This window comes from Camellia sinensis, chromosome 1 (assembly GCF_055761805.1).
Source record: "Camellia sinensis isolate YWXY chromosome 1, ASM5576180v1, whole genome shotgun sequence".
In the NCBI taxonomy this organism is placed as follows: domain Eukaryota; kingdom Viridiplantae; phylum Streptophyta; class Magnoliopsida; order Ericales; family Theaceae; genus Camellia; species Camellia sinensis.
In genome coordinates, this window is record NC_138961.1 from 207483688 (window position 1) to 207511596 (window position 27909).

Genomic DNA, 27909 nt, shown 5'->3' on the forward strand with positions numbered 1-27909 from the left:
TTGGTTAAATAGCCGAGGCAGCCACGCGCATCGCGCGCCTCTTGCCACCAGACGACAAAACGGGCGCGCAAGCCAAGGCGCCCACGTGCCTCGCCATCATGTCCGGCACACCTTTTGATGAATTGGGCACGCCTTTTGATGGCACGCCTTTTGACAAAATTGGGCACACCTTTTGAGGGTGCAACTTCTACAACGGTCCGACATGACCCTATAAACTGTCCCGACATTAATTCCGGTTAGCTCCTTTATGGGTCCGACAAGACTCTGTAAACTGTCCCGACATAGATTCCGGTTAGTTTCTACAAGGGTCCGACAAGACTCTGTAAACTGTCCCGACATAGATTCCGGTTAGTTTCTACAAGGGTCCGACAAGACTCTGTAAACTGTCCCGACATTGATTCCGGTTAGTTTCTACAAGGGTCCAGCAAGACTCCGTAAACTGTCACAACAACTGTCACAACATTGTCTGCTACAACGGTCCGACATGACCCCATAAACTGTCTTCTACAACGGTCCGACATGACCCCATAAACTGTCTGCTACAACGGTCCGACATGACCCCATAAACTGTCTTCTACATCGGTCTGACACTGCCATCCAGTGTTCTCTACACCGTTATGACACCACCATACAGTGTCCTCTACAACGTTATGACACCCCCATACAGTGTCCTCTACAACATTATGACACCACCATACAGTGTCTTCACCAACGGTCTGACACGACCATACAGTGTCTCCTATCCTTTTTTTTATGTATTTTCTTGTTTTGTTCCTCTCTTCAAACTCAAGTTGGTTAGTTTCTATCCTCCTTGAGTTTGCGGGGGGCTGTTAGAATTTACCATCACCTACCACCACTACCACCTCACCTACTCCACTAAACCTAACCCACTACACCACTACCACCTCACCTACTCCACTAAACCTAACCCACTACACCACTATCACCATCCACTACACACCATCCACTACACCTACATCTATATAAGGAACCATTTGTAATAGACAGAATATGAACAAACATAAATCAATCAATAATACAATTCTCTATTTCTCTTTATACATTAAATTTCTACATAAAGTATGTGATATTGGTAGAACCAATCCTTTTGAGAGCCTAACCCAACCCACCAAAACTTGTGTGGGGACATTTGGTTATTGTCTAAGTGTATGATTGGAGTAGGAATGGCAACGGGTCGGATTGGGGATTACACTTTCCGTTTTTAATCTTTGAAGGTATAAAATTTCTCCTCCCCGCCCCCGCTCCTGATCCCTAGCGGGGAACCCTTCACCCCCCTCCCATCCCCGCCCCCGCCCTCGCCCCCAAAAAATCCCCGACCCTTTTTTTTTTCTTCTTTTTTTGAATTTTACATACCCCATTTTATTTTATTTTTTTTAGACAAATAAAAATAATATATATAAAAGCATAATTCAGCAATGTCTAAACATAAACATCCAATCAACAATATAAACAACACCCCACACCACAGCAACAACAACCAAAAAAAAAAAAAAACACCACTTGTGAATTTTGCAAAGTAGCATTCTGTCAACCTAAACCCTACAATGAGTCAAATAATCCCTGGAGAAACACACACACACACACATATATATATATATATATGAGTATAATAGTAATTTTAGTTCGGGGCGGAAACGAGGATGAGGGCGAGGGCGGGGTCGGGGTGGGGGAACCTAACACTGTCATTGGCCCGAAAATTGTCAGGATCCATTTTCGAATACATTCCTAGCCCGTTAAGAATATTTAAAAAAAAAAAAAAACAGTTCTAATTGAAATTGGAGGACCGAATCTCCGTCGAATCGAGTTCAAATTGTCATCCCTCGATTGGAATAAGGTACACTGCATATAAAAAAAGGTTTCAGCACCTGCCCCCTCGCTATCTCTCTTTGTTGTCTGTGTTGTAGATTTCTTTGGATTCCTTTACTTGTCCTCTGTAATTGGATTGCTAACTACAGGTATATTAACCGCATATAATCGACATATAATGCATAGTGCTGGCTTTCCTATAGTTGTATATCCCAATTAGAGGGTGTTGGTTGAGTTTGCGAGGTTTATCACTAATTTCTTTTTAATAATTTAAATTATTTATTTTATAATATTTTTCATATATATATCATTTACATTAAAAAAAAAATTGATAAAGATTAACGTAATTAGTGTATTTTCTCAAACTTTTAGTGAAGATTAATGTAATTTATCCAAAAATATATAATATTGTTTTTTTTGTTTTTTTTCTTGTGTGTGTGTGGATGGTGGGGGTTTGGGGTGGATGAATATTGCCCGAGGCCTTTCACATCTAAATAATGTTATATGCATTAATTAGCGTACCAATTGATAATATAATATAATTTAAGAGATTTTTGATATTTGTAATTTATATAATGAGCGATCAATAATAATGTCATACCTAATATTAATCTACTAATTAGTATAATAATTAGTGCATGTAACACCACATTGACATCCAAGGGGTTGTGGCATTGTGGTAAGGCCTTGGGGTTTAAGCCCCAAGGTCACAAGTTCAATTCCCCCCTTGGGCCAATCTCTTGGGCGAAGCACTGTTGGTTAGGAGGTTGGACCTCAAGGATGCCTAATCAGCTACTTGGTGTGGGTTTAATGCTCCCCCACTGTGCGAGTCCTGACTTAATCGAAGCTTGCCTTGGGAGGTCAGGACAAGTTTCCAGGTTATAGTCTCTTACTCGGAACGGACAACAGAACACTCTGGTGATCTCCTGCCTTGGGAGGTCGGGACAAGCTTCCAGGTTATAGTCTCTTATTAAACCCCTATTGTGCGAGTCCTGACTTAATCGAAGCTTGCCGATTAAGTCAGGACAAGCTTCCAGGTTATAGTCTCTTACTCGGAACGGACAACAGGGGAGGTCGGGACAAGCTTCCAGGTTATAGTAAGCTTCCAGGTTATAGTCTCTTATTAAACCCCCACTGTGCGAGTCCTGACTTAATCGAAGCTTGCCTTGGGAGGTCAGGACAAGCTTCCAGGTTATAGTCTCTTACTCGGAACGGACAACAGGACACCTTGGTGATCTCCTGCCTTGGGAGGTTGGGACAAGCTTCCAGGTTATAGTCTCTTATTAAACCCCCATTATGCGAGTCCTGACTTAATCGAAGCTTGCCTGGGAGGTCAGGACAAGCTTCCAGGTTATAGTCTCTTACTCGGAACGGAAAACAGGACACCCTGGTGATCTCCTGCCTTGGGAGGTCGGGACAAGCTTCCAAGTTATAGTCTCTTACTCGGAACGGACAACAGGGGAGGTCGGGACAAGCTTCCAGGTTATAGTCTCTTATTAAACCCCCACTGTGCGAGTCCTGACTTAATCGAAGCTTGCCTTGGGAGGTCAGGACAAGCTTCCAGGTTATAGTCTCTTACTCGGAACGGACAACAGGACATCTTGGTGATCTCCTGCCTTGGGAGGTCGGGACAAGCTTCCAGGTTATAGTCTCTTACTCGGAACGGACAACAGGACACCCTGGAGGTCAGGACAAGCTTCTAAGTTATAGTCTCTTCCTGTTGATCTCCTGCCTTGGGAGGTCGGGACAAGCTTCCAGGTTATAGTCTCTTACTCGGGCCTTGGGAGGTTGGGACAAGCTTCCAGGTTATAGTCTCTTACTCGGAACGGACTGTGCGAGTCCTGACTTAATTGAAGCTTGCCTTGGGAGGTCAAGACAAGCTTCCAGGTTATAGTCTCTTACTCGGAACGGATAACAGGACACCCTGGTGATCTCCTGCCTTGGGAGGTCGGGACAAGCTTCAGGACAAGCTTCCAGGTTATAGTCTCTTACTCGGAACAGACTGTGCGAGTCCTGACTTAATCGAAGCTTGCCTTGGGAGGTCAGGACAAGCTTCCAGGTTATAGTCTCTTACTCGGAACGGACAACAGGACACCCTGGTGATCTCCTGCCTTGGGAGGTCGGGACAAGCTTCAGGATAAGCTTCCAGGTTATAGTCTCTTACTCGGAACGGACTGTGCGAGTCCTAACTTAATCGAAACTTGCCTTGGGAGGTCAGGACAAGCTTTCAGGTTATAGTCTCTTACTCGGAACGGACAACAGGACACCCTGGTGATCTCCTGCCTTGGGAGGTCGGGACAAGCTTCCAGGTTATAGTCTCTTACTCGGAACGGACAACAGGACACCTTGGAGGTCAGGACAAGCTTCCAGGTTATAGTCTCTTACTCGGAACGGACAACAGGACACACTGGTGATCTCCTGCCTTGGGAGGTCGGGACAAGCTTCCAGATTATAGTCTCTTACTCGGAACGGACAACAGGACACCCTGGTGATCTCCTCATGGGGCGCTGCCTTGAACCTGCGGGAGGGTGGGAGGATTTCTCTGTAACCAAAAAAAAAAAAAAAAAGAAAAAAAAGAAAAAAAAGAAGACATCCAGCCCAGCCCATTTGACGGGTGAAAAGAAGGGTCACCTTTTATGCTGAAGTTTGGGTTCTGTCTGTGTAGTTATCGAATGGACTTAAAGGCTCAAAGCCCACATAATTTATTTTGGGAAAAAGCAGTTGGACAGTAATTTTATTTATTTATTTTATAAATCAGTGGAAAAAATTTATATATTTTAATAACTAAAATACTTTACTTTTTTATGATTTTATAATTTTTTTTACTGTCACCAGTTATTTCCCCATTTATTTTATGCATTTGAAAATTGAAAGTGACATTAGAAGTTGAAACAGGCCCTATCAAGCATTATCTAGGATAGACATTCTCTTTGTGGCTAACAAATGTGGAGTTTAGATGGGGCTTTCATGGTTGGTTTTTGGTGATATATATATATATATAATATATTCCAAAAACATTGTATAAAGAAAAGAAAAAAAAAGAATGAAAAACTTAAAAGTGGTAGAATTAGATAATTATTCATTTGACCCAAAATGAAAATGTTGTTACTTATTGCTTGCTAGTATTTTTATTCATAAATTACTAGAGTAATTATTATTTTTATATGCTTTTATGTTTACATTTTGACCTATGAATGTAATGTACAAAGAAAGAGCCAATTACTCTATTTATCAACTTTCAAAACTTAAGTTTAATACTTATTTGATATATGTGATTGGTAGATTATATCTACCAGGAATTTAATTAGAATGAAATCCTAACAAAAAAATCAAATAAAAAATCTCGGGTGATTTGTATAATCTAATTTCCAAATGAAATTGGTAACATAGTGTGAATTTAGTTTTTTACTTTTTATTTCGCAAACAAGTATACTAAAATAGTCGTTAACATTGAATTCTCAAAATTTTCATTTACTTTTTTATACAATGAAGACCAAAGCCTATAAAAAATAAAAAAATAAAAATCATTTAGTTGCAGAAATATATATATATATATATATATATTCACAATATGTGAATCCAAAAATTGCAAGTCACATGATAATTCTTGAAAGTGGATGGTGTGAGGGGTTAAATTAATTTGGATTATTACTATGACATATACATGTAATTTTTCAACTAATTAGATTGTTCAAAACAAAAAATTAATAAAATAAAATTTTAGGATAAATTACAAATAGACCTCATGAGGTTTGTTTGAATTATAAATTATCTCATATAGTTTAGAAAATTACGAATATCCCATTGTAAGAATTTTTTATTTAATAAAATTAACAGAAAAATAAAATTTCTAACCACTCTCTTATATAACAATAAAATTATTTGAATTAGTAATTGAAATGTATTTTAGACATTATTAAAAATTATTAATTGATTTGACGATTTATAAATAAAATAGGTCATTTGTTATATCATTACAAACTTGAAGGTGAAAAATATAATTTGCAAAATTATAGAGGGTAATTTATATTTTAAACAGACTTAGAGGTGTATTTCTAATTTACCCAAAAAAAAAAAAGAAAAAGAAAAAGGACACCAAAGGAGGAGAGAAACCGAGATGGCAATGGCGACCGCACTTCGCAGACTCTCTTCTTCGGTGGACAAGCAGCCAATCCATCGTGTCTTCAATGGCGGCTCATTCTACTACCTGGTTCTTTTCCTATTGTATCTCTTTTAATGCCTGTCCATGCCCTGTTTCACTACGAATTGTTATTCATTTATATGGTTTTTGTTTTACAGTCGTCTTTGCCGAACAAAGCTGTCTACGAGAAGGAAAAATCGCGCGTATCAGTTAAGACCGTTAACTGTCTCATATAGTGTTTCACTATCTGATGTGATTTTTTATAGCTTGTTTTGATCTTATTTCATGTTACAGTGGCCAAAGCAATTGAATGCTCCGCTTGAAGCTGTTGATCCTGAGATTGCCGACATTATCGAGCTTGAAAAGCTAGACAATGGAAGGTATACAATCTCTCTCACCCTCTTTTGTAAGAAATGATTAGAAAAAATGGTTTGAAAAAACAGATTTTTTTCTAAACTTTGGTTTAATTTTTAGGTGGAATCTATGCACCAAAGTTGGCAAGTCCATGTGGCAACGTATTCTTTGCTATGTAATGATTCACGTCGTATATTTGATTGCTCAAAATTATTATCGGATGAATGAAAAATTGAAGCGAAAGTGAGTTGCATGAAAATGCGATTTTTGGTGAAATTTCCATAAATAATGGAGTTAAAGGTTTTGTTAGTAATGGGCGCCCATGTGGCATGACCATTTGAACATAATTTGGATCTTATCCAAATAGGTTTTGAATTAAATTCAAACCTATTTACGATAACCACTCAGGATATAGATATTATCAGTTTTAACTGATATGGATAAATAATAATAATATATTATATATCTGATATATGGTTATGGGTAACCCAAGAGAGAAACAACGTAGGTTTTGTTTCTACCCATAAACTTACTCTCTCCCAAGAAACAACGATCAAGTCATTTGCACTGTGGTTTGTGTGGGTGATATTCACCATTGTAATATCACCCCACTGCTGGGATTGATTGATTAGATTCTGGAAGCACGTGATTTATCCACGAGATTTTAGATCAAATGAGGTATGATCTAAACATTTTATTCTGCTGCATGTTTTTAGTTTTGATTTACAGGTTTGTCCACATTGTTTTAGTGGGCAACCTTGGTGTGCGTTTATAAGGCTTGGGTTTACAATTTGGGGAGGGCTCCAAGGGGTACCTAAGTTTTGTAGAAGGGTAAGATTATGGGTGTTAGGTTTTTATTCTTGGCAATCCTGTTTGACAAAAGTCCTTTTAGTTGTATTTGTTTTCGTATTTTTATTTCAGTACGGCTATGAGTTTTTAGATGCGAATCCAACCCGAATTGTGCCTTGCAGAGAAGTTTTGTGATGTTAATTCTTTCAAGATTGCCACTTCACTGATTATGACGGGGATCGAGCTGCCTGGTCAGCTCGCGGAGGTCGAGAGGGCAGCGCCCCTTGGCAGGTCCGGGGCAGCGCCATGATGGGGTCGAGGGGCAGCGCCCCTGAAGCAAAATGCAAAAGTGCATTCGAAGTTACCTATCTGTTCGAGCAGACATTCCCCCTCTCGAGCGGAGAATCCATGGTTTCAGAAGTTTATTCGCTTGCCAAAATATTGGATGTTGTTTTTTCCCGCTCGAGCGGAACTTTCCGCACTCGAACGTAGGTCCGCTCGAGCGGCCAATCTGACGCTCGAGCGGAGATCGCGGGACAAGTTTCTATAAATACGTGTTTCAGTCCAAATCTAGGATTACTTCTCCAGATCTTTTTCTTGGGTTATAGGGTTTATATCTGCGGATATTTTGCTAGTTTTCTTTGATGTTTTAATTGAGTATTCAACTCATGGTTTAAAGAGTATACATCAAAGGATTATTTGTTTGTTCTACACAAAAGGGAGAGTTGTTCTTCGGTGGATTCTGAAGAATTCGAGCCTGAAGCTTTGGTGGATTCCAGAGTGGCTTATCGTCAAGACAATTCCGAGGTGAAGACGGGGTTGGAAGAGACACATAGAGGTTGGTTCAATTCGGGCATGGATTCGCTAGGTAATTGAGAGTATACTGTAACAAGCCCGTGGGGGACCTCGCTACAGCTCGGACTCGATTTGTAGTCACGATTCTAAGTCTGAACCAAAGAGTCCAAATCCGGCAAATCGTTTTGAGAAAAACAGATTTTTGAAAGAAGTGCCAAACATGGACTGCTTTGCCAGATACAGAGTCGCCACCTAAATGTTTTTTTATGGGAAATTTAGGAAACCCTGACTCGGTGCCAAAGGCCACGTGTCCGTCATCACCAAAGTTGCCTCGGCTCGGGAACTTGGGTACGATTGGGGAAGGTCACTTCGTGAGCACCCCCGCTCGCCCGATCAAAGATCGGCCTCTACTAACCATGATATCTATTTTTGAAAAACATTATGAGTTCTTATTCCGGTTATTAGCCTAGGTTACTATGTGATGCACACAGCATATAAGTATAGACTGAGTTGCCTGAATTGGAACAAAACATTTCATGTTTGTTTATTTGAAAGTGGTTTGATGGTGCTACCCGCAAGTAGGCTAAGACGTGGATTTGCCACCCTCGGGTGGGCTTAGAAAACATGATTTTGCCACTATCTAGTGGGCTTAAAACACACATTTAATGAATTATTCCAATTCAAATAACCCAACCTTCACCCACAGGCATTCAGGCAGTTATATCACATAAGCAAATAGCCTCATGGTAAGCATGCTATTCATGGCAGTCACTCACACGCATGCAAGGATGCTAAAGCATAAAACTTACCGAGTACTCCAAGCCAAAATGGAAATTACATTAGAAATCATGCATGATCCTAAGTATACAAAAATGCCTAATGCAACACATGCAAAATGCAACTATAGCAGGCTCGGCTATTCTAAACATGGCATATGAAATGCTACAGCTAACATGTATTCAATTTGGAATTGAAAGTACAATGCAGTTAGTATGATGCGCCGAGCCCGGTGCATGCAATACATATGAATTATGCAAACATGCTGTCATACTGTATGCTAATTTAAACATGCCCTAATCTAACCATCAAAAGCGGATAAATAAAAGGGAGAAAGACGTGGGGTTGGAAGACATACAACACACTCACGCACACTTATTACAACATTGCCCTCGCGTAGAGGGTCCGAATAAATATACAGTCCCGAATGAAAGAATATTACAGTCCGAATATTACAGTCCGAATAATATACAAATTCCTAATTAATTAATGAATTAACTACGAAAGCTGTAAAACTGGCATGCAAGCCAGGGACTGCCTTGTTTCTGATGGATGATGCATGTCCGGGTTGTCTTGCGCGAAAATCCACCGGGATGCCCCAATTAGCCTCTGTTTAGCAGTTATTCTTGAAATGCGCGCCAAGCTTCGAAAAGTTGCTGATTCTTTATTTGCTGCAACAGAGAGCAGGAAAGGGGCATAGCAATGTATTTGCACAGATATATGCATGCCTCGATCCTCGTGCCACCAATTACGCATACCGAGGCATGATGGCCGAGGAGTCGAATTGCACAACTCAATATAGAATGAATGCACATGAAAACACAACAAGAACCTAACTCCATCATAGGTAATCCGGAGTGTCGGTGACTGGGAATTGAGACACGTTCCGTCACTCGGAGTACGAAACGCACCTCGTTTCCCGCAGCCGGGCTAACTCCTATCCCGGATACGATGCAATATGCATGACATGCATGAAATGCAACTAAGATACAATCCTAACATACACAATGCTATGGAATGACATGCCTCGAAATACGTGCACACTGGCACGCAAACTGAGAAAATGACAGAATGCGATCTAAGATACAACCTAGTATGCACTATGCTGTAAAAATGAGATGCCTCGAAATGCGTGCACACGGGCACGCAAACCGAGGCAATGGCATATGCAATGCAAATGACATGGAAACATGATATGGGCTTACACTAACATGAGAGAGCCTCAGCCACACTCACATAAGAGGCCGATAGATGAAAATGAAGTGCCTCGAAATGCGTGCACACGGGTACGCAAACCGAGGCAATGCATACGCAATGCAATGGCATGGAAATGACATATAGAATGCAACATGCACTTATACTAACATGAGAGAGCCTCAGCCACACTCACATAAGAGGCCGATGGATGAAAATGAAGTGCCTCGAAATGCGTGCACACGGACACGCAAACCGAAGCAATGCATACGCAATGCAAATAACATGGAAATGGCATACAGAATGCAACATGGACTTATACTAACATGAGAGGGCCTCAGCCACACTCACATAAGAAGCCGATGGATGAAAATGAAGTGCCTCAAAATGCGTGCACACGGGCACGCAAACCGAGGCAATGCATACGCAATGCAAATAACATAGAAATGGCATACAGAATGCAACATGGACTTATACTAACATGAGAGGGCCTCAGCCACACTCACATAAGAAGCTGGTGAATGAAAATGAAGTGCCTCGAAGTGCGTGCACACGGGCACGCAAACCGAGGCAATGGCATACGCAATGCAATATGGCTAAAATGGCATATAGAATGCAACATGGACTTACACTAACATGAGATAGCCTCAGTCACACTCACATAAGAGGCCGATGGATGAAAATGAAGTGCCTCGAAATGCGTGTACACGGACACGCAAACCGAGGCAATGCATACGCAATGCAAATAACATGGAAATGACATATAGAATGCAACATGGACTTATACTAACATGAGAGGGCCTCAGCCACACTCACATAAGAAGTCGGTGAATGAAAATGAAGTGCCTCGAAGTGCGTGCACACGGGCACGCAAACCGAGACAATGGCATACGCAATGCAATATGGCTAAAATGGCACATAGAATGCAACATGGACTTACACTAACATGAGATAGCCTCAGCCACACTCACATAAGAGGCCGATGGATGAAAATGAAGTGCCTCGAAATGCGTGCACACGGGCACGCAAACCGAGGCAATGCATACGCAATGCAAATAACATGGAAATGGCATACAGAATGCAACATGGACTTATACTAACATGAGAGGGCCTCAGCCACACTCACATAAGAAGCCGATGGATGAAAATGAAGTGCCTCGAAGTGCGTGCACACAGGCACGCAAACCGAGGCAATGGCATTCGCAATGCAATATGGCTAAAATGGCATATAGAATGCAACATGGACTTACACTAACATGAGATAGACTCAGCCACACTCACATAAGAGGCCGATGGATGAAAATAAAGTGCCTCAAAATGCGTGCACACGGGCACGCAAACCGAGGCAATGCATACGCAATGCAAATAACATGGAAATGGCATACAAAATGCAACATGGACTTATACTAACATGAGAGGGCCTCAGCCACACTCACATAAGAAGCCGATGGATTAAAATGAAGTGCCTCGAAATGCGTGCACACGGGCACGCAAACCGAGGCAATGCATACGCAATGCAATGGCATGGAAATGGCATATGAGCATGCTAATGGTTTTTCAGCAATGAAATGTGGGGGAAAACAGCCCCGAAATGAGGCGAAAACACACCCGATGGACGGAATGGTCCCGAAACATGAATTTTGACACCCGAAATGGCCTATAGCTATACCAAACATGCACAATATGGACATGCAATGAAAATACAGAAGCAAGGCAATCCCAAGATAAGCATTTTTCCAGTTCAAAACATGGCCAAACAGCAAGCAAAGATAGGGCAAAACTAGCATGCAAGAAATGGCCCTAAACATGAGATTAAGAACCAACTCACATCTGCTGTCCTCAAACAGGTTAGGACCCTTCAACAAAGTTGAAGAGGGGCCCAAAATATGATGTTTTCCAGAACTGTAAAAACCCTAAAAACAAACACAAGTATGGCTGCACTCCCATGCAAGAAAAAGGGCCAAAAGGTGGCCAAAGAGGCAAGTGGTATATGCAAAGCCCAAACTGAAAAATTCGCTTCTACAACATTGAAGAGGGACAAAAAATAAGCATATTTACTGAACTGTAAAAACCCAAAAACAGTATACAAACATGCTAGAAATGCAATGCAAAATGAGGTTCAAAAGAGGCTATAACATGAAGTATGCAAAATATTCCACAAATGGCCAAAGACCCTTAATGAAACATGTTAAGAAGGTCAAAATAAGGCCATCTATAGGCCTGTAAAAGGACCAAAAACAGAAGCATGATAGGCTGCCAAAGCATGCAAAAATGGGGACCAAAAGAGAGATATAACATGAAGTGACATATGGAGGTCCCAAACAGTGATGAGCCCTTCTTCAATGTTGAAGAGGGGCTCAAAATAAGCCTATTCACAGAACTGTAAAACGCCCAAAAATGGAAGCATAATGGGTTGCCAAAGCATGCAAGAAAATTGACATTTAAGGGGATATTGAAGCAAGTGCAATATGGGGGCCTCAAACAGGGTTAAGCCCTTAATGAAACAAGAAAATGAGCTCAAAAAAATGACATTTTCAGTTTTGGTCGGAGCTCAAATCAATAAGCATGTATGGCTTAGAGATGGTGCAAAAATGGGCTAGAAAAGAGGGAAATTGGACTTACCTTTGAAGACCAACACTTTTGTTGCTTCTTGGACCAGATTTGGTGACTCTAAGCTGCTGGAATTCTTCCCCTTGCTGCTGGAATGGAAAGGTGGTGGTAGAGCTTGAAGATGATGAAGGAATGGAGCCCAAAACTTGAAGGAATTGGGGTCCTATGTATGTATATGCTCCAAGCAACTCTTGTAACCCTTTCTCTAGAGTTGGGAGGCTCTCTATATGGATAAGAGATGGAGAGAAGAGTCTAGCCAAAGTGGAGGGAAAATGAGGCCTTTTTTCCCTCCAAAAGGGTCCTCCGGATGTAGATATTTTTGGGGGAAAACCAAGGCACAACTAGAATGTACTCAACCTGAAGAAGCAGGCCAGCCTGACATTTTGGCTGCAGGTGGCCGGCCGGTCACTTCCCCTAGCCGGCCGGCTAGGTCAAAGGAAAAAAGTGGCCGGCCGGCCAGAAAAAGTGGCCGGCCACCCCTTAGGATGAAGCCCCAGAAGTTAGCTTTCCAATGGCGCAAACCTTGCATTAAAATTCCTCCTGTAGAAAAAGTTATGCCCTTTTCCGTGAAGCCGCGCAGATTCGGTCCAAGCGGACTTCAACCAACCACATCTCTACCCCCTGGACTTGGACTTGGGATATTCTTGAGTGAAAAATGAAGCCCTGGAAGTAAGCTTTCCAATGGTGGTGGCCTCATATCTTAATTCCTCTTGTGCAAAGAGTTACGCCCGTTTCGGTGAAGCCGCGCAGCTTTTTCTCCTTCCCGGATTCATGCTGAACCACTTTTGACCAAAAAGAAGTTGGATTTTCAGCAAAATTTCTGGCCTCCCACCCTCCTACAAGCTTTCTAACAGTGAAAATAAGGTCTCCACCAAAAACGAGCCCAAACCGATGCAAAATGAAGGTTCGGGGGCCAAAACGCGCAGCCCGAGGCCCCAAAAACTGGCTGTTAGGCACCGGGAGTGGTGTTCGACCACGAAGTGGGTCTCTCAGACCCCAGTGTCCCTCAAAAGGGAGTAAATAAGATGCAAGCCAAAATTTAGAGCAAACGGAGATGGTTAAGCGGTCCCGAACCGAGGCACACAGCCTGACGGCTCCGAAAACCGGGAACCGGGCTTCGAAATGGGCAAAATGGCCTACGGCCACAAAATGTAGCCCACGGTCACTGAGAGATGGTCTACGGGACCTCTCTTTTCCCTCAGGAAAAGAAACAGAGAAAACCGAGTCTGGTTCGCAAACCGAGGCAAGGCACAGAAGAGGGTTCGGAAGTCCGGAGGCAGGGCTCGCAGCCGCGACTCTGAGACTTCTGAACAAGCACAACATGCAATATCACCGAGTGCTCAACTGGTGACGTCTGAGTCTCAAGGTCGGTCAAAAATGGGGTGTCTACATATACATGTGTAATTCCTTTATATCTTCTTAGTGGATTGTTTTGTGGCTGCTGCCCGTGGTTTTTTATCACAATTAGAGGTGTCCAATTGTGGTTTTTCCATGTAAAATTGTTGTGTCGATTTGTCTTGATTGTTTGATTGGGATTGTTGTTTACTGCTTAAAATTAATACATAATCACAAATCAACATCTAGGGGATTTCTAGATTTTTCAATGGGCAAAGTGGGCTAGACCCATTGGATTCAAAACAAACACGCGCCACCGTCCGTCCGGTCGATCAAGCAAGCTTGGGCTTAGGTGCATGGTGTGAGGTTGTGTTGGGCTTGTCCGGCCCAATGCTTATCTTGTTGGGTGCCAAAAATATTTGAATTTTATTTTTCTAAAATAAAATTCTTACCATTTGGAAATTTGAATTTTGGTTTGAAATTCAAATTAATTCATTTAGTCCAATGCATCTATTCTTTTTTTTTTACTAAACACAGGTTTCTATTTGTGTTAGCACTGTTCCGAACAGGTTTGTTACCTGTTGGAATCAAATCTAAAAAGCCACTAGTGCACCTATAAATAGACAAGTCCCTCATTTGGATTTTCACTCAATTTTTTGTCCATTATTCTGTCATTGCTCTCTGCATTTTGCTGCATTTATTTTTCCTGTGAGAAAGTGTATAAACACAAGGTGTGTTCACTTTGCGAATAGTTTGTAGTGCTGCTACTATTCGTTGTTGATCATTTTATCCTGGGAGATAAATGTCCATAATCACAAAGCACTGAGGAGAGGACGAATCTGTCTTAAGGACACAGTGTTAAACATTGGACTTTATCAAAATTTTGTTCGAGAAAATAATAAAGTAAGTGATTAGTTTACTTTTCTGTTTAATTAATATTTTCTTTTCAGATTCTGATTTTGTTTTTGTAACAAAATAAGAATCTATTGTCTTATTTTTTTTTTATATACTATTTTGATTTTTGTAATCGAACAGTCTCTCTCCTTTCTTTAATCCTTTCTTTGAATACATTGAAGATTGTTGAACGTCTTTCTATATACAAACATGGTTGTGTATTCGTATCATTAGATTGAGTATTTGAATATTTGTGTATTTTTTTACCAATATTAGTAGAGAATACTATCGGGTGTATTTGTTTCTTTTTACTAGTTCGGTAACCAGAAAAATTGATGAAGAGCTTAGAATTTTGAATCTTATTGCTTTATGTTGCATTGCTTAATTTTGCTCAAAGATGAGAAAGTCATTTTAATTTTACTATTGAATGGAGGGTTGTTTTCTCAGTTTTCAAGTAAAAGATCAATCTAAGGTTCAAATTTTGGGTATTTTAGTTCCATTTTCTGAGCAACCAAATGGACAGTTGGAACATGAAGTTGTTACCCACAGTTTCATTTTTAATTTAGTCTCTGATGGGAATTCATCTTGTGTTTTGTGAAGGGACTTGAATTGATACCCTCAGAGAATTTCACATCTGTCTCTGTGATGCAAGCAGTTGGAACAGTAATGACTAACAGCATCAGTGAAGGATATCACGGTGCTAGATGTTATGGATGAAATGAGTATGAAGATCCCTAAATTTACTCTTTTTTAAAAAAAAAAAAATTATTTTATTTTCTTATGCTTCTCGAGATATATGTAAATTTTTATTGATTAGCGCTCCTACATTTTGTTTGTTTAATTCCTCTTCAATTGAATTTTGTCTTTTAGGTATATTGATATGACAGAATCCTTATGCCAGAAGGGTGCTCTGGTGGCATTTCGGTTGGATCCACTACAAAAAAAAGTGTTTTTTGCGACGGCAAAACGCCGTCGCAAATGGTCCATACACTGTCGCTAATACTTTTTGCGACGGTAATTTGGCTTTTTGCGACAGCAAGTGGGGGTCGCGACAAAGGGGGATGCAAAAGGGCTTTAGCGACGGTAAGTGTCGTCGCCATTGTTTTTTGCGACGGGAGATTGCCTTTTTTGCGACGGCAATGTTCTGTCGCCAATAATGGAAGAAAATCTAAGTTTTTGCGACGGTACAGTATTTCCGTCGCTAAAATGGGTTTTTTGAGACGGCAAGAATGCCGTCGCTAAAAGTGTCGTAGCTGATAACTATTGCCGACGGCAACCTGAGCCGTCGCTAAAGGTTTATTTTTCAATTACATTCCATAGCTTTTGCGACAGTATGGGTGCCGTCGCAAAAGCCTCGTAGAATTTTTTTTTGCGACGGGTTGTTATGCCGTCTCAAAAAAAAAAAAAAAAAAAAACCTGTTGGGAAATTATTAAAAAAAATTAAAATAACCTATATTAAATGAAAAATAACTATAAAAAAATCCAAAAATTACATAATAATATAAATACATACATAAACAAAAGTTGACAAATAATGAAAATTCATAATGTTGTTCCATTCATAACAATACATAAATAAAAATTCATAACAATAAAAATTATGCCACTACATAATGTCGCGTACTACATACATAATGTTGTTCACAAATTTAAATAACATAAATCAAAATCAAAACCAAAAGTTTTCGTCTTGATTCTTTCGTGGGTTACAAAAACAAAAGTTGGTCATAATCTTGATACGCCCGCATTCCACAAGAAGCAAACTGCTACTCAGGAAATATTTGAAAAAAACAAGATAAAAATAATTAATAACCATATAATGGTGTTAATATTTTAATTACAGAAAAATATAAAAAAAATTGACTACTATATAATTAGAAAGATAGTTTAGTAAATAATTTTGACTAGGTCGAAATCTGACTCCAACTCCCAAACCGGGAACTCGATTCGAGCCCCGTCTTCTCCCACAAGTCTCTCGTGCCTAGGCGGTCGTGTGTGCCAAGTTTCGTGCTAAACCGACGTCGTTTGGTGATTTTGGAGCATTAACGCCTCGAATTCAAGTTTCTTAAGGAAGTAGTTTGCCTAAAGTGAAATCCGGCTCTAACTCCCAAACCGAAAACCCGATTCGAGCCCCGTCTTCTCCCACAAGTCTCTCGTGCCTACGCGGTCGTGTGTACCAAGTTTCGTGCTAAACCGACGCCGTTTGGTGATTTTGGGGCATTAACACCTCGAATTCAAGTTTCTTAAGGAACTAGTTTGCCTAAAGTGAAATCCGGCTCTAACTCCCAAATTGGGAACCCGATTCGAGCCCCGTCTTCTTCCACAAGTCTCTCGTGCCTAGGAGGTCGTGTGTACCAAGTTTCGTGCTAAACCGACGCGGTTTGGTGATTTTGGGACATTAACTCCTCGAATTCAAGTTTCTTAAGGAACTAATTTGCCTAAAGTGAAATCCGACTCTAACTCCCAAACCGGGAACCCGATTCGAGCCCCGTCTTCTCCCACAAGTCTCTCGTGCCTAGGTGGTCGTGTGTGCCAAGTTTCGTGCTAAATCTGGCTCTAACTAGTCCCGTCTTCTCCGACAAGTCTCTTAACTTAGAATGTAAAGAATGCCAAGATACATTTTAGCTTAGAATGCAAAGATACATTTTATACCTGATCTTCTGGTGGTGGTGTATATGGTTTCTCGTCTTCTGCAAATTCCCTAAATGCCCGGTGGCCACTCGATGCATCAGGAACCTATGTTAGTCAATGCATAATGTGTTAATCATATTCAAATTTTATACATAATCTTGAGTGACAATTGAACTATCAAACAATTTCATTTATATGAAACCTGTCTGTTGGGATCTACACTCGCCCCCTGTGACACAAGGGCCATCATCTCAGCTCTCATCTGCTGTAAATGTGTAGAGAACTCTGCTCGCAGCTCCTCCTTCAACTCATCCCTTAGCTCTGCACGAACCTGCTGCGTGATCTGATCAATAGTCGATGGCTGGGGTGTTGACTGTGATGGCCTAGCACCATCTTTATACACCGCTCTCCGAGGCACAATTCTCCCGTATGTGCGACAATATCCATGTCCGTCATGACCTATCAACTCATGGAAAATGGCATTCCTAGCCTCCAAAGTCCAACCATCCTCAGGTAGCATAGAGAGTTGACGATTAAACTCATCCTGTATTGAATAAGACATACAAGTATATGCCAAATTAAGATGGTTGACACACAAAAAATAAACTTTAAATACAATCAAAGGTGTTTAGAAACTACCAAGGTCTGGATAACCTCTGGGTCATCTACTCTATGTGTCATAAGCTAAACATTCATCTTATCAATAGACTCCCCCTTACTGGTCATCTACATTTTTTTAGAAATATGAAAATTAGAATCCAAATAATTTGCAAATATACAATGTTTATTTATATACAAAAATAAAACAATAAAATGTAAACCTCATGCCGTATTTGAGAGAAAGTAGTACGCCCTGTGGTATGAGCTATGCCGTGAGCTCGCCGATTTTTAGCGTTCCTACTTGCAATTTTCTATAACAGGTTCAACAAATGTAAGTATGTAAATATGATTTGTATGTTTACATATCATAAATATAACTTATTTGTATACCACAGCATCGGAAGTACGCCAATACTCCACAAGTTGTTCCCACTGGCTTGGCACAATGTGCATAGGAACATCATCCTTCAGATTAGGATCAGAACTTCTAGGCTTGAAATACTTAGCCTTAATCTTGTTCTTGTGATCCTTCCATATGCTGTTGCAGTTTTTCATGCAGATTGGCTTGTACTCCTCTGGACATATATTCAAATTATCCTATAAAACTCAATTTCAAAGTTTAAGGCTAAGTATAACACAAATTTGGAATTCGAATTTGAGGACAAAAATATACTTTTACCTTCACATCCTTCCAGATAGCATTAACAATATCATCAGGCACATTGTTCCAGTCAAGAAAAGTAAGAGGAGCAATGTTACCATTCCGCACAATAATGCCAAGTTGAGTAGTTAACTTAGCCACGTTATCCCTTATTGGACAGTAATTTTCATCAAATTGTATGTCTAGCTTTTTACCAGTACCCCACTCTTTAATGCCCTTGGCACATCCTCTACCACGCCTAATCGGGGTTGATGAAGAACTAACATGACCTGCGAGATACAATAACAATAAACAATATGCAATGGTAATAAACAAATGCAAATTTAAATAATGTGAATACAAATCATATCAAATAAACCTGAGGTGGGCTGTGAAGAAGTCGAAGGGTCTGCAAAATACAATGAGAATAAACAAGTTATATATAATGAGCATAAATAAATGTATGTGTAAATAATTTTCATACAAATCAAAGCAAATTTGTATACCTGCAGATGGCTCATAAGCTGATGATGATAGCTGCTGTGGTGCCACTGATGGTGGTCGATATGGTGGTACTAATGGCCCCTCAGATGGTGGTGGCACTAATGGCCCCTCCGATGGTGGCCGATGTGATGCCTCCTCTGATGGTGGTGCTACTGATGTCCTGTTATGTAGCACATCAGACATCATGCGCTGGGGATGATCAGGCTTCCTCTTCCTTCCCATAATAATCTGCAAGCAATATAACATTAATTGACATTAGAAACATAGACAATGGTTTGTCATCAACTATAATATGACATTAATTGAACTAATACAATTACAAAGACAAAATAAATTAAGAAATTGATGATTAACTACAACCTTGGCCTTAATTGAATTACTAATGTTGATTAAATATCAGCCTATTTGAACATCAACTGTTTCCCATTCTGCGGCTTCCCTCACCCAACCAACTTCTTCATCACGAAGCATTATATTTTCTTCCAATTGTTGGCTCATGTATGGCTCGATTTGTGGATCAGTCAAACTCATGTCAAATAAACCTCTTTGAGACATCTTCACCACGACTTGCCAGTCTGGTTGTAACGGGTCTGCAACATACCAAACTTGCTTTGCTTGGGACGCCAAAATGAAAGGTTCATTGGTAATTCGATCATCTCGGTACAACAAATGATTGAAGTTCACCAACGTGAAATTGAAGACATCTTCTTTCTTTCTGTGAATGTTGTCAATCCAATCACACTTAAACAACACATGTTTCTTCTCATTGGAATATCGAATCTCACAAACCCCACACGAGGATTCTTGTCTTTTCGACTAGCATAACTTATGGTATCTGCCTTCAAAGCTACACCACAATTTTGTGTGGCTCGACGATCATCCATGGCCTTTACTCGATACCAAAACCCATTCAGTATATACCCGTTGAACCTCCTTGCCAGGTTATGAGGACCATTTGCCAATAGAATAATCTCTTCAGAAAATATGACATCAGTAGTCCTTCGCAAGGTTTGGACCTATTTAACACGAAAATGTAAAATTTAAAATATAGATCGACTTAAGTAACTAGAATCTATGGAGTTAAATACATACATGTTCCTTGAACCAAATGTGAAAAGTTTCAAAATGTTCACGCCGAAGTTGATGATCGTCGACACGAGGCATTTTGAGCTTAAGTACTTCAAGGTGTTTGCTGTGTAGATTGAAATTTTAGCAATACAAAAAATTTAGTTGAAAATTCAATAAAACATAATAAAATATTGAGTGAGTGACTTAACCTACTTTATGAATGGTTGAACCGTGCTTGTATTGAATAAGATGTACCGATGAGCTTGTACCCAAGAAGTATTATCAAGATAAAAGCTTGTGTTTTCACCAATAGCATGACCCAAATTATCAGCACCACTATAGTTCCTCACGGGTCGACTAGATTTGGTTTCCACATCATTGAGATATTGTGCACAAAAATTCATTCATTCTTCCATAAGATATCCTTTAGCAATTGGTCCTTCAGGATGAGCTCTATTACGCACGTATTGCTTCAAAGTAAGAAGATACCTCTCAATTGGATACATCCATCGAAACTGAATCGCTCCACCCAATAAGACTTCATCAGCTAGATGTATAGGCAAGTGCTCCATTATATCAAAAAAACTCGGAGGAAATATTTTCTCTAGATGACAAAGTGTTATAGCGATACGATCTTGAATATATTGCAAATCTGTCGTACGATTCACTTTCGAACACAATTGTCTAAAGAAATTGCTCAATTCAATCAAGGGTTCAATTACATTCTTTGGTAACGATTTTCGAATAGCCAATGGAATAAGTTGTTGCATCAGAATATGACTATCGTGGCTCTTAAGACCCCCAATGCTTCTATCATGTAAGCGCACACGACGTGATATATTGGATGAATACCCGTCGGGAACTCTTACTTCCTTCAACACTTTTAAGAACAAATCTTTCTCATTCTTGGTCATGCATATTCGCCTTTAGTGCTCCATCCTGACAAGTTTGCATATGCAGGAAAATCACTAATTGTCCACAGTAAAGCTGCATGCATTTGAAACATTTGATTTGTTGATGCATCAAATGTTGACACACCCTCATTCCATAGTTCTTTCAACTCCTCAATCAACGGTTGCATATACACATCAATCTTGTCACCAGGTCCTTTCGGGCCGTTAATAAGCACGGATAAAATTAAAAATGGTTGCTTCATGCACATCCATGGCGGCAAGTTGTATGGAATGAGCACAACAGGCCAAGTGCTATGAACTATGTTCATCGTCCTGAATGGGTTAAAACCATCAAATACTAAGCCAAGCCTTACACTTCGGCAATCATTACTAAAGTCAATATTTCGATGGTCAAAATCTTTCCATGCAAGGGAGTCAGCAGGATGCCTGAAGACACCATCATCAGTTCGTTCCTCTGCATGCCATTTCATGAACTTGGCCGTCTTGGATGACATAAACAACCTCTGCAACCTTGGCTTTAAAGGAAAATACCTCATCTATTTTGCAGCTATTTGTTTGCCACCTTTGTTAGGACCATTTGAACCACCATCACCATTTGATTTCCATCTAGAACTGTTGCATATGACCCATTTATCAAGATTGACGTCCTCGTTTCGAAACAACATGCAACTGTTCAGACATGCATCCCACGTCTCATACGTGAAGCCCAAATCTGTTGTGACCTTTTGAGCTTTATAATATGAGTCCGGGAGTTTCACACCCAACGGGAACGCCTCATTCAATAACTCAAGCAACATGTCAACAGACTTGTCTGCCCACTGATTAAGCACTTTCAAATGTAGAAGTCGAACAATGAATGATAAAGATGTGAACTTCTGACAACCCGGATACAATTCACTTTGTGCATCTTGAAGAAGTTTGAAATACTTTGCAGTCTCTGCATTTGGACCGAGCTGGGGTTCAGATGTATGGGGATCAAGCCCCTGTGGTTCATCACCCTCAACACTTGTACCGGCATGTGGATTTCCCATAGCCCCTTGTATCATTCCAATCATATCATCCCCAATGTCTAAATTAGTTAATGTTTCATTCTCTCGATTACTATGCAGAGATACGTAAGATTCCCCATGATTAATCCAATGTTTGTATTTTTTTAAAAAACCATTCAAAATCAGATGCTCCCGTACACCCTCTCGTACAAAATAGTAACGATTCTCACACTTCCCACACGGACAACTGATCATCGAACCTTTAACCGTATTGGTGTAGGCAAACACAAGGAATTCATCAATTCCATTAATGTATTCGCTCGACATCCTATTTGGCAAATCAATCCAACTCTTATCCGTCATCTGTACACATCCACAAAAATATCTCATCAAAGTAACTCTAAATATAATACCTACGTATTCATGTACCATGATACCTATCCGTCCAATTTCTCTCAAATAGGTAGGTGATCTTATCCCAGTTAGTTATTTACCAATTTGATGGGAGAACATAAAAAATGAAATACTTATACAACAACACGTGAGATCAATTAATTGAATAAAAAAATGATATAATTTCATACTTTCTGAGTTGTAACTAAAAAAATAAATAAATCATAACCAAACACAACATGAGGCACAACCAAAGATCTTATAAGTCTTAACTAAAATAATATCATAATTAACGAAGATAATTCATCATAACTAAAGAAAAAAAAATGACATAACTAATGATGCATATGATAAATGGATGTGTATGGATTTTACAAATACGTATATATATTTTTAGTCAATAATTAACTTTTAAATTACAACGTAACGAAGCCTGAGATTAGAAAAGTTGGGTAATTAGCTTTCTACCCTTTTAGTTTCTTACCATTGATGGGAAATGGCCACGTAATATTGCAAAAATATCACTACCAAAACCGATGTAGAAATGATACTTTTGAAATTAATGAGAAAAAAACGATCATTTTATTTCAAAGTTAAAAAGAAGTCAAACGTCAATAGGTATAGAATTATTGTGTAAATCAGTTATACAACATGGATATCATGAGTCATAACCCATTCCTTTTCATCCTTTTTTTTCCCCTTCTTTTCTGTTAAGTGTCTGGTCCTTTCACAGCAAAACAAAAGTTATCACCATTATCACATTACCTTCTAAAGTGCCCTTGTCACATCAATCTTGAATAATGGCACCTTCCAAAAGGGAAGTATTTTTCACCCACTAATTTATGTGGAAAGATCATTACAAGAACTGATAGAGCAAGGACACTTTCGAGTTTAAAACAAAAATGGTTGTCATTTCTTGTTTTAAAATATAGGGCAGTACTGCATACCATGTAGTAGCTACAATTTACAAACTATATGCAAATATTAGTTTTAATGCACTTCTATTCAATCCTAAAATACAAGCACAGAACTGCAAGGAACAAGATTGTGCTTCTAACCATTTCATCAAGATGCTATTTTTTATCTAGAAAATCAAAAAGTTGAACTTGAACTTGAACTTGAACAACCATATACTAAACAAAGTATTTCAAGGTTCAGGAGCTACATCACAAATCCAACTCCATATGACAAGTATCAAACACTAGATCCTTACCTAATGACCACAATCAAGTAAACCCAATACTGATCTTCAACAAAAAGTTGAAAATATATAGATATATATTCTGTTAGCATGAATCAAAATAATATGAATAGAAACTGGCATATTACAAGTTGGGAGAAAAAGAACAATATTTGAATCCAACAGAGGCTCACCCAACCTGTCATAAGATTCCAAGTTTCAAATTCTTTCCCCAGATTTGAAAACTTCAAATTTAAAGAGAAAAACTTTGAATTCTTTATTAGCTGTTAATAGATTTTTCATGTTTTGTTTTTATTTTCTCACTAATTTTCCATAACAGTCTATATAACTTTAGCGTAAAGTAAATTATAATTTTTCAGTTAAACCAGATAAATAGACAAACATCACTATAAAATCTACTTATCACCAACAAAATTTATAAATAAAATCTTCTTATCACTAATTTATAATTTTTTGCAATATTACTGATTTACACAATGTATAGATTGTCGAATATACATAACTTCATCTACAGATTTATTTATTTTACTTCATCTACAGATTTACGAATATACATTCATCTATATATATATACAGAGAAAGAGAGAGAGCATACGCAGAGACAGAGAGATTCGTTGCCGGACCAACCAGAGCCGTTGTCGTCGCCGCCGCACCGCCGCTAGAGAGAGCTGTTCACCTTCGTAGCTCGTTTGAGGAATTTGGGGGAAAAAAAAATGTTTCGAAGATTTAGGGATTTGGCTGAAATCATTGAGCGGCAAGATGAAAGGGAAGGGCGGGGGTAATTTTTTTTTTTTTTAACTTTTTGCGACGGTTCGTTTTACACCGTCGCCGATGGTTACTAATTACATCATAAAACGGTGCCGTTTTAATAAAGCCTTTTTTGCGACGGAAGTTTGCCGTCGCAAATGTCCACTGTTTGCGACAGCAAACATATGCCGTCTCAAAACTAATTTTTTTTTGCGACGGTAAAAAACGCCGTCGCTAAATCCTTTATTTGCGACGGTGTAAGTTGCCGTCGCTATTGCTTCCGTGTTTTTTGTCTCCTTTTCTTGTAGTGATCCTGCAAAATTGGGAGGTATGTATCATACATATGTATGGCAAAAATGCAAGAGATATCTTCCGATATAATTTAAAAATATACACTCGTCTGCTTTTTATTCAGTTTGAGCTATTTAAAAACACTACAGTTCCATATCTATTTTTACCAAAATAAATAATAATAATAAAAAAAAAACCTTAATAGAAAGAACATAGGCTTTCTTCATGCCATTCTTGAGGAAGATTCTAAGGCCAAGTTTGGCAAGTTGAAAAAAAGTCAAAAAACCAAAAAGTTACTCAAAAAGTTAAAAAATTATCACTATTCATCAAAAGTCAAAAATTACGATTGCACAACTCCCAATCCTAATTTTTTCTTACACACTAATTTATACAATTTTGTAATGCACATTTTTCCATAAAAAGTCAAAAAGTTAACCCAAACATCCATATTTTTTTTCTCAATTTTTTAGTCCAAAAAGACAAAAAGTGTACTTATTTAGGACACCCCAAACAACCCCTAAATTTGATGAGAAAAATCAATCATCAAATCACGCACCAGCAATCAGCAGTCTTTAAGATTCTAAACAGTCTGAGTCATATTGAAGATTTTAGGGGAGTGGTAAAACTTTAAGTAAAAAAAATAATTTAAAAGTAACTTAATTTCTAATCTTATTTTATGATGCAGTGAATGTGCAGTCCCTATCTAGGTCTCCATCTAATTTTCAAGTTTACACTGCTTTATTAAAACCTCATGAAAGAATTATGGCTCTGGATCTTCCTTATGGTGGATATCTTTCACATGGCTATCAGGTGCTTACAACTTTTGTTATGTTTTTCCTGCTAAATTACTGGTTCCTGTTTTCAGCTTATGGTTATCCTCCCTTGGTTACATAATATGGTAGTAGTCTCATTTTCCTACATTTTTTCCTACTGGGCAGACTGACACAAAGAAGATATCTGCAGTTTCAATATTTTTTGAGACAATGCCATACAGATTGAATGAGAGCACTGGCTATATCGACTACGATTAGGTGTTCTTCTTTGCTTATTATTGTGGTTCTTACCTTGCTACCTTGACCCACATTCTATTCAAGTTTCATTCTTATGGCACCTTCTATGTGAATCAAAGCATTTTTCATAATGTTTTCCTTTGCTTATTCCATTTTTGTCAAATTATCGTGATGACAATAGGAAGAGATGCTTGAACTACACATAACTCTGAAAATACTTGAAGGAAAAAGTAGAGTTTCTTTAACATAATGCATGAATCATTTGATCAAATTATCGTGTTATTGGCCCTTTTTCCATTTCCTACACTTCATTTTTTTAAAACCTATACAAGCAAGCATATAGACTGTTGAAGTTCAACAGGTTCTAGTCAGTTAGGGAAAAACCAGTTTTAATCACTCATGTTATCTACTTTGACATTTTAAGTGTGCCTTTGTAAATTGTGTAACCTCTACCTGTTTGTTAGAAGAAGCCTTTCATGACTTTCAAAATGTCAAATGGCAGCTGGAGAAAAGTGCAACACTCTTCAGGCCAAAACTGATAGTTGCCGGTGCTAGTGCTTATGCACGTCTCTATGATTATGCATGCATTCGCAAGGTAAATCCACTAGATAGATCAACGAAACATTTTAGTCAATATTTTAGTCAACATAATGAGACATCTGAGCTTACCTTATTTCCCTTGAATGCTCTAAAAACTTCAAGTTTGCATTTACTATGTATTACTGTTGAATAGATAGATGAGAAGGAGAAGAAGAAGAAAAGTTGCAGAACTCAGAGAGAGAGGACCAACTGCTGTATATTGATTCAAAACATAGGGTTTCCCCTTACACACAACTATTTATACTAATAAGAATAAGATACAAAGACCAAATTATCCCTAACACTTAACACTCCCCCTCAAGTTGGTGCAAAGATGTCTCGCATGCCCAACTTGCAACTAATAGGGTGAAAGATTTTACTATTAAGACCCTTAGTAAAAACATCCACCAATTGATCTTCAGACTTAACAAAAGGCATACATATTACACCATTATTCAACTTCTCCATAATAAAATATTTGTCAATCTCAACATGTTTAGTCCGATCATGTTGAACTAAATTGTGTGCAATACTAATAGCAGCCTTGTTGTCGCAATACAAAGTCATGAGATCACTACAATCAAGCCCTATATCACTCAACAAAGATTGAAGCCACATTAGTTCACATGCGCCATATCCCTATATTTAGCTTCAACACTAGATCTAGATACTACCGCCTGCTTCTTATTACGCTATGTGACTAGATTTCCCCTTACAAAAGCATAGTAACCAGAGGTAGAGCGTCTGTCATCTATAGAGCCTGCCCAATCTGCATCTGTGAACGCTTTCAACCTTAAGTGATCATGATTAGAGAACAAAATTCCTTTTCTAGGAGCAAATTTAAGGTATCTCAAATTGCGATAGACTGCATCCAAATGAGTTGCACGAGGATCATACATAAACTAACTCACTATCCCAACTACATAGGTAATATCTAGACAAGTATGAGATAGATATATCAGTCTTCCCGCAAGTCTTTGGTACCTTTCCTTTTCCACAAGCTCATCAACCCCATTACAAAGACGATGATTAGTCTCAATCGGTGACTTAGTTGGTCTACAGCCTAACATGCCCGTTTCCTCAAAAAGATCTAGAATGTACTTCATTTGAGAAATGAAAATGCCTTTATCAGATCTAGTAACTTCAATCCCAAGAAAGTATCTTAATGGACTAAGGTCTTTTATCTTGAACTCCTTGGCTAATAGCATCTTGAGACGGGTCACCTCTTCCTCATCATTACCTGTCACAACTATGTCATTCACATATACAATAAGCACTGCTACCTTATGTACATTGTGTTTGACAAATAAGGTGTGATCGGCATTGCTTTGTTGATACCCAAATCCCAGCATTGCCTTTAGGAATCTACCAAACCAGGCTCTAGGAGATTGTTTCAAACTGTATAAAATCTTGTTCAATCTATAAACCTTTCCAACTGTAGACTGTGATGAGAATCCTGGAGGTACATCCATATATACCTCCTCCTCCAAATCCCCAAGAAGAAAAGCATTCTTCACATCTGGTTGTTATAGAGGCCATCCCAAATTAACAGCACACGACAGAATAGCTCGAATGGAATTCATTTTTGCTATCGGGGCAAAAGTTTCTTGATAGTCTATTCCATAT

The 27909-nt window shown here is 39.0% G+C and overlaps 1 pseudogene across 1 annotated transcript in view; it reads left to right on the forward strand.

Annotated features, from left to right (window-relative positions):
• The first annotated feature begins 5879 nt into the window (after positions 1 to 5879).
• Positions 5880 to 27909, forward strand: part of LOC114277171 (serine hydroxymethyltransferase, mitochondrial-like) — a 28439-nt pseudogene continuing 6409 nt past the window's right edge. Inside the window, exons 1-9 of the transcript XR_014343746.1 lie at positions 5880 to 6037; positions 6127 to 6177; positions 6263 to 6348; positions 15317 to 15438; positions 15587 to 15662; positions 24428 to 24434; positions 25380 to 25504; positions 25633 to 25725; positions 26207 to 26299. The product of XR_014343746.1 is annotated as a serine hydroxymethyltransferase, mitochondrial-like (transcript). The remainder of the gene's footprint in view (positions 6038 to 6126; positions 6178 to 6262; positions 6349 to 15316; positions 15439 to 15586; positions 15663 to 24427; positions 24435 to 25379; positions 25505 to 25632; positions 25726 to 26206; positions 26300 to 27909) is intronic.